This window comes from Pelobates fuscus, chromosome 7, assembly GCF_036172605.1.
Source record: "Pelobates fuscus isolate aPelFus1 chromosome 7, aPelFus1.pri, whole genome shotgun sequence".
Lineage (NCBI taxonomy): Eukaryota > Metazoa > Chordata > Amphibia > Anura > Pelobatidae > Pelobates > Pelobates fuscus.
In genome coordinates, this window is record NC_086323.1 from 9381481 (window position 1) to 9394526 (window position 13046).

General features: G+C 43.3%; 1 protein-coding gene across 1 annotated transcript in view; it reads left to right on the forward strand.

Moving 5' to 3' along the window:
- PTPRF (protein tyrosine phosphatase receptor type F) overlaps positions 1 to 13046 on the forward strand; it is a 965824-nt gene that overhangs the window by 273812 nt on the left and 678966 nt on the right. The gene's annotated exons all lie outside the window — the stretch shown is intronic.

The following is a 13046-nucleotide window of genomic DNA, read 5'->3' on the forward strand; positions in this document are numbered from 1 at the left end:
TAACCTTATAGCTGCAGTTATAATACACTGTGTGCGGAGAGACAGGGGACCTCCTTACACCATAACCTTATAGCTGCAGTTATAATACACTGTGTGCATGGAGACAGGGGACCTCCTTACACCATAACCTTATAGCTGCAGTTATAATACACTGTGTGCGGGGAGACAGGGGACCTCCTTACACCATAACCTTATAGCTGTAGTTATAATACACTGTGTGCGGGGAGACAGGGGACCTCCTTACACCATAACCTTATAGCTGCAGTTATAATACACTGTGTGCGGGGAGACAGGGGACCTCCTTACACCATAACCTTATAGCTGCAGTTATAATACACTGTGTGCGAGGAGACAGGGGACCTCCTTACACCATAACCTTATAGCTGCAGTTATAGTACACTGTGTGCGGGGAGACAGGGGACCTCCTTACACCATACCCTTATAGCTGCAGTTATAATACACTGTGTGCGGGGAGACGGGGGACCTCCTTACACCATAACCTTATAGCTGCAGTTATAATACACTGTGTGCGGGGAGACAGGGGACCTCCTTACACCATAACCTTATAGCTGCAGTTATAATACACTGTGTGCGGAGAGACGGGGGACCTCCTTACACCATAACCTTATAGCTGCAGTTATAATACACTGTGTGCGGGGAGACAGGGACCTCCTTACACCATACCCTTATAGCTGCAGTTATAATACACTGTGTGCGGAGAGACAGGGGACCTCCTTTCACCATAACCTTATAGCTGCAGTTATAATACACTGTGTGCGGGGAGACAGGGGACCTCCTTACACCATAACCTTATAGCTGCCGTTATAATACACTGTGTGCGGGGATACAGGGGACCTCCTTACACCATAACCTTATAGCTGCCGTTATAATACACTGTGTGCGGGGAGACAGGGGACCTCCTCACACCATAACCTTATAGCTGCAGTTATAATACACTGTGTGCGGGGAGACAGGGGACCTCCTTACACCATAACCTTATAGCTGCAGTTATAATACACTGTGTGTGGGGAGACAGGGACCTCCTTACACCATACCCTTATAGCTGCAGTTATAATACACTGTGTGCAGAGAGACAGGGGACCTCCTTACACCATAACCTTATAGCTGCAGTTATAATACACTGTGTGCGGGGAGACAGGGGACCTCCTTACACCATAACCTTATAGCTGCCGTTATAATACACTGTGTGCGGGGATACAGGGGACCTCCTTACACCATAACCTTATAGCTGCCGTTATAATACACTGTGTGCGGGGAGACAGGGGACCTCCTCACACCATAACCTTATAGCTGCAGTTATAATACACTGTGTGCGGGGAGACAGGGGACCTCCTTACACCATAACCTTATAGCTGCAGTTATAATACACTGTGTGCGGGGAGACAGGGGACCTCCTTACACCATAACCTTATAGCTGCAGTTATAATACACTGTGTGCGGGGAGACGGGGGACCTCCTTACACCATAACCTTATAGCTGCAGTTATAATACACTGTGTGCGGGAAGACAGGGGACCTCCTTACACCATAACCTTATAGCTGCAGTTATAATACACTGTGTGCGGGGAGACAGGGGACTTCCTTACACCATAACCTTATAGCTGCAGTTATAATACACTGTGTGCGGGGAGACAGGGGACCTCCTTACACCATAACCTTATAGCTGTAGTTATAATATACTGTTTGCGGGGAGACAGGGGACCTCCTTACACCATAACCTTATAGCTGCAGTTATAATACACTGTGTACGGGGAGACAGGGGACCTCCTTACACCATAACCTTATAGCTGCCGTTATAATACACTGTGTTCTGGGAGACAGGGAACCTCCTTACATCATAACCTTATAGCTGCAGTTATAATACACTGTGTGCGGGGAGACAGGGGACCTCCTTACACCATAACCTTATAGCTGCAGTTATAATACACTGTGTGCGGGGAGACAGGGGACCTCCTTACACCATAACCTTATAGCTGCAGTTATAATACACTGTGTGCGGAGAGACAGGGGACCTCCTTACACCATAACCTTATAGCTGCAGTTATAATACACTGTGTGCATGGAGACAGGGGACCTCCTTACACCATAACCTTATAGCTGCAGTTATAATACACTGTGTGCGGGGAGACAGGGGACCTCCTTACACCATAACCTTATAGCTGCAGTTATAATACACTGTGTACGGGGAGACAGGGGACCTCCTTACACCATAACCTTATAGCTGCCGTTATAATACACTGTGTGCTGGGAGACAGGGAACCTCCTTACATCATAACCTTATAGCTGCAGTTATAATACACTGTGTGCGGGGAGACAGGGGACCTCCTTACACCATAACCTTATAGCTGCAGTTATAATACACTGTGTGCGGGGAGACAGGGGACGTCCTTACACCATAACCTTATAGCTGCAGTTATAATACACTGTGTGCGGAGAGACAGGGGACCTCCTTACACCATAACCTTATAGCTGCAGTTATAATACACTGTGTGCATGGAGACAGGGGACCTCCTTACACCATAACCTTATAGCTGCAGTTATAATACACTGTGTGCGGGGAGACAGGGGACCTCTTTACACCATAACCTTATAGCTGCAGTTATAATACACTGTGTGCTGGGAGACAGGGGACCTCCTTACACCATTACCTTATAGTTGCAGTTATAATACACTGTGTGCAGGGAGACAGGGACCTCCTTACACCATAACCTTATAGCTGCAGTTATAATACACTGTGTGCGGAGAGACAGGGGACCTCCTTACACCATAACCTTATAGCTGCAGTTATAATACACTGTGTGCATGGAGACAGGGGACCTCCTTACACCATAACCTTATAGCTGCAGTTATAATACACTGTGTGCGGGGAGACAGGGGACCTCCTTACACCATAACCTTATAGCTGCAGTTATAATACACTGTGTGCTGGGAGACAGGGGACCTCCTTACACCATAACCTTATAGTTGCAGTTATAATACACTGTGTGCAGGGAGACAGGGACCTCCTTACACCATAACCTTATAGCTGCAGTTATAATACACTGTGTGCTGGGAGACAGGGGACCTCCTTACACCATAACCTTATTGTTGCAGTTATAATACACTGTGTGCAGGGAGACAGGGACCTCCTTACACCATAACCTTATAGCTGCCGTTATAATACACTGTGTGTGGGGAGACAGGGGACCTCCTTACACCATAACCTTATAGCTGCAGTTATAATACACTGTGTGCGGGGAGACAGGGGACTTCCTTACACCATAACCTTATAGCTGCAGTTATAATACACTGTGTGCGGGGAGACAGGGGACCTCCTTACACCATAACCTTATAGCTGCCGTTATAATACACTGTGTGCTGGGAGACAGGGAACCTCCTTACATCATAACCTTATAGCTGCAGTTATAATACACTGTGTGCGGGGAGACAGGGGACCTCCTTACACCATAACCTTATAGCTGCAGTTATAATACACTGTGTGCGGGGAGACAGGGGACCTCCTTACACCATAACCTTATAGCTGCAGTTATAATACACTGTGTGCGGAGAGACAGGGGACCTCCTTACACCATAACCTTATAGCTGCAGTTATAATACACTGTGTGCATGGAGACAGGGGACCTCCTTACACCATAACCTTATAGCTGCAGTTATAATACACTGTGTGCGGGGAGACAGGGGACCTCCTTACACCATAACCTTATAGCTGCAGTTATAATACACTGTGTGCTGGGAGACAGGGGACCTCCTTACACCATAACCTTATAGTTGCAGTTATAATACACTGTGTGCAGGGAGACAGGGACCTCCTTACACCATAACCTTATAGCTGCAGTTATAATACACTGTGTGCTGGGAGACAGGGGACCTCCTTACACCATAACCTTATTGTTGCAGTTATAATACACTGTGTGCAGGGAGACAGGGACCTCCTTACACCATAACCTTATAGCTGCCGTTATAATACACTGTGTGTGGGGAGACAGGGGACCTCCTTACACCATAACCTTATAGCTGCAGTTATAATACACTGTGTGCGGGGAGACAGGGGACTTCCTTACACCATAACCTTATAGCTGCAGTTATAATACACTGTGTGCGGGGAGACAGGGGACCTCCTTACACCATAACCTTATAGCTGTAGTTATAATATACTGTTTGCGGGGAGACAGGGGACCTCCTTACACCATAACCTTATAGCTGCAGTTATAATACACTGTGTACGGGGAGACAGGGGACCTCCTTACACCATAACCTTATAGCTGCCGTTATAATACACTGTGTGCTGGGAGACAGGGAACCTCCTTACATCATAACCTTATAGCTGCAGTTATAATACACTGTGTGCGGGGAGACAGGGGACCTCCTTACACCATAACCTTATAGCTGCAGTTATAATACACTGTGTGCGGGGAGACAGGGGACCTCCTTACACCATAACCTTATAGCTGCAGTTATAATACACTGTGTGCGGAGAGACAGGGGACCTCCTTACACCATAACCTTATAGCTGCAGTTATAATACACTGTGTGCATGGAGACAGGGGACCTCCTTACACCATAACCTTATAGCTGCAGTTATAATACACTGTGTGCGGGGAGACAGGGGACCTCCTTACACCATAACCTTATAGCTGCAGTTATAATACACTGTGTGCTGGGAGACAGGGGACCTCCTTACACCATAACCTTATAGCTGCCGTTATAATACACTGTGTGCGGGGAGACAGGGGACCTCCTCACACCATAACCTTATAGCTGCAGTTATAATACACTGTGTGCGGGGAGACAGGGGACCTCCTTACACCATAACCTTATAGCTGCAGTTATAATACACTGTGTGCGGGGAGACAGGGGACCTCCTTACACCATAACCTTATAGCTGCAGTTATAATACACTGTGTGCGGGGAGACGGGGGACCTCCTTACACCATAACCTTATAGCTGCAGTTATAATACACTGTGTGCGGGGAGACAGGGGACCTCCTTACACCATAACCTTATAGCTGCAGTTATAATACACTGTGTGCGGGGAGACAGGGGACTTCCTTACACCATAACCTTATAGCTGCAGTTATAATACACCGTGTGCGGGGAGACAGGGGACCTCCTTACACCATAACCTTATAGCTGCAGGTATAATATACTGTTTGCGGGGAGACAGGGGACCTCCTTACACCATAACCTTATAGCTGCAGTTATAATACACTGTGTACGGGGAGACAGTTGACCTCCTTACACCATAACCTTATAGCTGCCGTTATAATACACTGTGTGCTGGGAGACAGGGAACCTCCTTACATCATAACCTTATAGCTGCAGTTATAATACACTGTGTGCGGGGAGACAGGGGACCTCCTTACACCATAACCTTATAGCTGCAGTTATAATACACTGTGTGCGGGGAGACAGGGGACCTCCTTACACCATAACCTTATAGCTGCAGTTATAATACACTGTGTGCGGAGAGACAGGGGACCTCCTTACACCATAACCTTATAGCTGCAGTTATAATACACTGTGTGCATGGAGACAGGGGACCTCCTTACACCATAACCTTATAGCTGCAGTTATAATACACTGTGTGCGGGGAGACAGGGGACCTCCTTACACCATAACCTTATAGCTGCAGTTATAATACACTGTGTGCTGGGAGACAGGGGACCTCCTTACACCATTACCTTATAGTTGCAGTTATAATACACTGTGTGCAGGGAGACAGGGACCTCCTTACACCATAACCTTATAGCTGCAGTTATAATACACTGTGTGCGGAGAGACAGGGGACCTCCTTACACCATAACCTTATAGCTGCAGTTATAATACACTGTGTGCATGGAGACAGGGGACCTCCTTACACCATAACCTTATTGCTGCAGTTATAATACACTGTGTGCGGGGAGACAGGGGACCTCCTTACACCATAACCTTATAGCTGCAGTTATAATACACTGTGTGCTGGGAGACAGGGGACCTCCTTACACCATAACCTTATAGTTGCAGTTATAATACACTGTGTGCAGGGAGACAGGGACCTCCTTACACCATAACCTTATAGCTGCAGTTATAATACACTGTGTGCTGGGAGACAGGGGACCTCCTTACACCATAACCTTATAGTTGCAGTTATAATACACTGTGTGCAGGGAGACAGGGACCTCCTTACACCATAACCTTATAGTTGCAGTTATAACACACTGTGTGCGGGGAGACAGGGGATCTCCTTACACCATAACCTTATAGCGGCAGTTATAATACACTGTGTGCGGGGAGACAGAGGACCTCCTTACACCATAACCTTATAGCTGCAGTTATAATACACTGTGTTCGGGGAGACAGGGGACCTCCTTACACCATAACCTTATAGCTGCAGTTATAATACACTGTGTGCGGGGAGACAGTGGACCTCCTTACACCATAGCCTTATAGCTGCCGTTATAATACACTGTGTGCGGGGAGACAGGGGACCTCCTTACACCATAACCTTATAGCTTCAGTTATAATACACTGTGTGTGGGGAGACAGGGGACCTCCTTACACCATAACCTTATAGCTGCAATTATAATACACTGTGTGCGGGGAGACAGGGGACCTCCTTACACCATAATCTTGTATAATAAGCTCATGTTATTACTGTACTTATTACGTGTAGATCCAGCTGTGTCATTGTTAATAGTGTAGATATTAACGTGTGAATTGTCATGCTTACTCCATATTGAGTGAGAACTGTGTACTCCATGACATCAAATGTGAAGCAGTCTCCTATCTAGAGCAACGTTGCAGACTGTGAGTTATCATCACATCTTCTGTACATTTTTATATTAATGCTTTGATTAAAACTCTTAGCCCTGGAAGACTGAGCAAAGTGAATGTAAGAACTCTCTGTCCCTCCAGGCTGTGAATATAACACGTCTTATTAACACCTTGCTCCGGCTGCAGTCACAACGTGAACTCTGAGATCTGACAAAACCGAGAATCCACGCTTGATACCATAGTGGCCCCTGCTTGGCCTGGTTTGTAGGATTTTCGAGAAAATTAAATGCAGATCTGCTCTTTTTTTGCTGAAACCTACGGCACTTTATCCGGATTATAATCTGTAATGACCTCTGTACGATTCAGTGGCTTTTTATGTTCTGTGTGTGAAAGATAAGGAGGAGAAATTGTGGCCTAATTTAATGCAGTGTGCTTGTTTATTTAGTTGAGGACAGAAATGGAACACGTGAGAATTAAACAGAATTCTAATAATATTCTGGCTTGAGGAAACCGCTTAGAAAACAAGGAATGAGACATTTCAACCGTATCACCTCAAGCAGAAACGCAGAGGGAGGGGATACAAGGAGACGCAGTTAAGGAATTAATACGTGGAATGTGTATAGTCTGAATGCTCCGTGCAACGTGTTCGTGTCTTCCAGAGCTCGCACGGTTTCTGCTGCCAGGATTCACCTGTGCTCACATTAATATAACTTGTAATTTGGGACGTTTTAACGTTCGGAATTAGAAGCCAAAGAAATGAATGAAATCGATATGAAACTAATAGCACAGCAATGCACTCTCTCTGAATATAATAGGAGGCCTTGGATTGGCTGGGATATCTCAGCCGTGTCCTGGTTAGTGAGGCCGTTAGCATTGTAGTATTATGGGGATTTTTTTCCGATGTGATAAATTTCTTTTTTTATTTTTTATTTCCCAAACTGATAAGAGGATCAGTTAAAAAATGTGAAAATGTCACAAACAACCTGCGTGAAATAGTGCAGATTTCATTAAAATGCATGTTACAAAACAAATGAATATGTTTCACGTTAACATGTAATAAACAACAACGTGTGTGGCAAGACACTGCATTACGCTATAACTCTGTATTGTCCTAATACTTTCATTTATCCCAGCAACACTCCCCCACTCAGCCATCAGGATAGACGGCAGCGATGGCGGATATGTTTCAGGAATGTTTTTTATTTGGAAAAAAATGTGGCTCCCTGCTTTTCATCATTGACGATGATTTCAATAATTACATCAACAAAGTATACAACATAATCACTACCGCTCATTGTACCATTACAGCTCATTGTATCATTACAGCTCATTGTATCATTACAGCTAATTTTATCATTACAGCTCATTGTGTCATTACAACTCATTGTGTTATTACAGCTCATTGTATTATTACAGCTCATTGTACGATTACAGCTCATTGTATCATTACAGCTCATTGTGTTATTACAGCTAATTGTATCATTACAGCTCATTGTATTATTACAGCTAATTGTATCATTACAGCTCATTGTATTATTACAGCTCATTGTATCATTACAGCTCACTGTATTATTACAGCTAATTGTATCATTATAGCTCATTGTATTATTACAGCTCATTGTATCATTACAGATCATTGTATTATTACAGCTCATTGTATCATTACAGCTCATTGTATTATTGCAACTAATTGTATCATTACAGCGCATTGTATTATTACAGCTAATTGTATCATTACAGCTCATTGTATTATTGCAGCTCATTCTATTATTACAGCTAATGGTATCATTACAGCTCATTGTATTATTACAGCTAATGGTATCATTACAGCTCATTGTATTATTACAGCTAATTGTATCATTACAGCACATTGTATTATTACAGCTCATTGTATCATTACAGCTCATTGTATTATTACAGCTCAATGTATCATTACAGCTCATTGTGTTATTACAGGTAATTGTATCGTAACATCTCATTGTATTATTGCAGCTCATTGTGTTATTGCAGCTCATTGTATCATTACAGCTCATTGTATTATAACTTATTGTATCATTACAGCTCATTGTATTATTACAGCTAATTGTGTTATTGCAGCTCATTGTATTATAACTTATTGTATTATTACAGCTCATGGTTTTATTATAACTTAATGTATCATTACAGCTCATTGTATTATTATATTACGTGTAGATCCAGCTGTGTCATTGTTAATAGTGTAGATATTAACGTGTAAATTGTCATGCTTGAGTGAGAATAATTTCATCTCATTGTATGATTATAACAACTGCAAAAAACAAATGTGAGGAAGGCTGAGCTCATTGTATTATTACAGCTAATTGTGTTATTACAGCTCTGTGTATCATTACAGCTCAGTATATTATTACAGCTCATTGTACCATTACAGCTCATTGTATTATTACAGCTCATTGTATTATTACAGCTTATTGTATCATTACAGCTCATTGTATTATTACAGCTAATTGTGTTATTACAGCTCATTGTATCATTACAGCTCATTGTATTATTATAACTTATTGTATCATTACAGCTCATTGTATGATTGTAACTTATTGTATCATTTCAGCTCATTCTATTATTATAACGTATTGTATCATTTCATCTCATTCTATTATAACTTATTGTATCATTACAGCTCATTGTATTATTACAGCTAATTGTGTTATTACAGCTCGTATTATTATAATTTATTGTATCATTACAGCTCATTGTATGATTGTAATTTATTGCATCATTTCAGCTCATTGTATTATAACTTATTGTATTATAACTTATTGTATGATTATAACTTATTGTATCATTTCAGCTCATTGTATGATTATAACTTGTTGTATTATTACAGCTCATTGTATGATTATAACTTATTGTATCATTACAGCTCATTCTTTTATTATAACATTATTACCATGTATTATCCTTATGGTTCCAAGAGGTATCTGCCTGCTGGGGTTTCACATTTAAGGCCAGAGTATCCTAGCTGGAAGCATTACTTGACTTAGACAACGTTTCCAGTTTAGCTCTTTGATCTTTAATTTACTTTAAATTCTCACTTTAGTAATTAAACCCTACGGACTGTGACATTACCCCAGGCAGTCATAGCCTGCAAGTGTGGGGACGTTTAATGATATTTTCCATTATTTTGGGAGAAGCTGGTGGGTTGGTGTTTGCCAGTAGAGAGAGAGACCTTTTTGGTCAAACCATTCTAAAACCCTTTACAAATCTGGAATGACGGCACCCAAAGACTCCTGGTGTACTATGATGAGCTGTACAATTGGCTGCAGTGGTTATGGTACATGGCGTGTCTCTTTAAGTTGAAGCATTGCAGAGACACTGAATGAAGAGTAGTGGCAAGGTTACAGTCATTTCAAGGCCAGGATTATTGTTTTAAAGCCTTCATTGACCTGCATTTTTCGAAGGCCAGGGACCATTTTTTTTTAACTTTTCTTATCTTTGTCGTGAAAGCATGACAATTAGGTGCAGTCAGATAGTAACCCTTACTCACACGAGGATTTAGGTCAAATTATGGTAGGTCCATCTACAGAACAAAACAGGGGTCCGGGGCTTCACGTGCCTTACCAAGAGTCTCCGTATAACTGTCTGTAAAATCCTCCTGTATGTTTTTTTGGATACGCTATTTTTAATAATCCCTTATATCCTTTAATATTGGATTAATGCACGGTTTGGATGACAATCCTAAAGACATCCTTGTCCTCCTAATCCTTCCATCATTTGCTAAACTGGAAATTGAGGCCGGTGTGTTTTTTGAGGGTCGGGGAAGATAATGAATGGCATACAACACACATGCAGTATTATCTATCTGAATGTCAGATAATCGTTACAGGAACTTCAAATGAAGTGACAAACTTGCTAATGTTTGTATAGAAATAGAAACAAGACTGTACAAAAATTCCAATCATTTAACTAATTATATTTCAATTCATCCAAGATGAACATATCATGAAATAAATGACATATCTTCCCTGGATATGGAGTGACCATCCTAATTTAGGATCTGAGTAGCCCTACGTTATGTTTCTTTCCTGGTGTAGCACATGTTGAATATAAATATAATATAAAAAATCTTATCAAGCCTGTGTAGCGGATTGGTACCGGGCTGTCCCACGACATGTATGAGAATAAGTGTATTTGGTCATATGGCTGGTTTAATGTGTATGTACATGTATAGAAAGCATGGTATCCGGGTATAATGACAGTTAAATGTATGTAAAGAATTGTATTCCTCTAGTTGTTCGGTAGAATCATTCAAATAAAACAAGGGAATGAAACTACCGAACAACCAGACCACCCAGGAATGAGTGTGCCTCCAATTACCGTTTGCAACAATGTTGCAAACAGGTAATTGGCAATCAGTGCAGTGTGGTCTTTGTCCTCTGGGTGGCCGCCATTCGGGAAACAAACACGTGGCGGCGGCCATCTTAAACTACCGAACAGCGGTGTTTTGCCGTCGAGTGTCTGGAACTAAAATCGGACACTTGACTAGGCAAACACCGCTGAGACCTCCATACTTCCAGAAATTCGTATGGAAACTACCGAATGACCCGCCGTTCGGTAGAAAGAGCCCCATAAACAAGGGAATTCATTCAAACCCTCTCCAGGCTCTATAACACAGGCAATTCGCCTGTTTTCATTCCCTTGTTTGTGACCGACCGCAGGGCCAAAATGCATGGAACTGTTTTCGGATACTTTACCCATGCGGTCGGTCAAATCTTTGGAACCCCATATCTCACGAACCATTCATCCGAATGGGCTAATTTTTAAGTATGTTGGTCCCACAGAATAGAGCTATCTGGGGATGTTGGATTTGTGGATGTACCCCAAGTATTTAGGGTACATCCAAAACTCGGGGAAAACTGTGTACACAATAAGGGGATTATGATGCTAGAGGAGGGGAGGAGATCTGTGGGAGGTTACTACTTAGAGATTGGATAATGTCTTAAGTGATAGAACCTCCTCCCTTGCATGGGAGAGGGCTTTATAAGGAACTGTGGAATAAAGCTTGTCAGTCTACTCCTGAAACTGTGTGTCGTCCAGTTATTGGGATTGCGATGGGGATACTGTTGTATTACTTTACCTGCTGGAAACCTTGCCTGTGGACTTAACATCACCTTGTTCCTGAGCCTCACTGGAATCTCTAGTGGAGAATAGCTGTGCAAGATCGGCTCTCCGCTACATTGGTTGGCAGCGCTGGGATCCAAACTCACAGAGGAACAAGCGTAAATGGAGTACGGATGGAGATTGATTTTTCTGCGCTAAAACGCTCCACGCTAAAGGACCTCCTAGAGGCAAGGGGTATACAAGCCAGCAATAATAAGAAAGCAGTACTTGTTACAGAACTCATGGCAGAGTACAGAATGGAGGGCGATTCAGTTCCGGCACAGAGGGAGCCGGGAGGAACACCACAAGGATCGGAATTCCAGAGGCAGGTTCAGTTCAGGCTATCCTTTTATGGGGAAAACCCCCCAACAGAAATTGTTACCAGGACAATGGCCGAGGTACAAGAATTCATCCTAAGGACACAGGCACCAGAACAAAGCTCTGCAATTAATGTGCCACAGGAAGGTAAGCCTAAAATACCATACCAGGCTTTTAAAACATATGTGGAGGCAGAGGAAGATATAGACGCTTTCCTGCAAGACTTTGAAAGACTGTGTGCACTGCATAAAATTAACGCAGAGGACTGGGTACCTATTTTGGCCGGAAGGTTAACCGGGAGGGCAGCAGAGGCATATCGGACTGTACCTAATGACGAAATAAGGAATTACAGTAAAGTGAAAGAAATTATACTCGCCAGGTATGCTATAACACCCGAGGCATACCGGCGGAGGTTCCGGGATCTAAAGAAAACAGAGAAGGACTCGCACGCAGAGTGGGCATGCCGATTACAGGGGGCAGCGCTCGGGTGGGTGCAAGCTAGCAAGGCACGTTCTATGGAGGATGTAATACAAATGTTGCTGATGGAGCAGTTCTATGAGGGAGTAACCAATGAGGTCCAGGAATGGGTAAGGGACAGAAACCCTACTTCCCTTACCGAGGCGGCTAGGAAAGCGGATGACTACCTGGATGCACGCAGGTCACAAAAACCTGCAGCTCCAAAAGCAACCTTTAAAACATTCGGGGGAAACAACTACACCCCAGCTCCACCGAGACCGCTACCACCACCTCCACCACCCGCTGCACAGCCCCGGTTCCGACAACCCACCGCTGGCCCCTGTCATCACTGCCAGAAGTGGG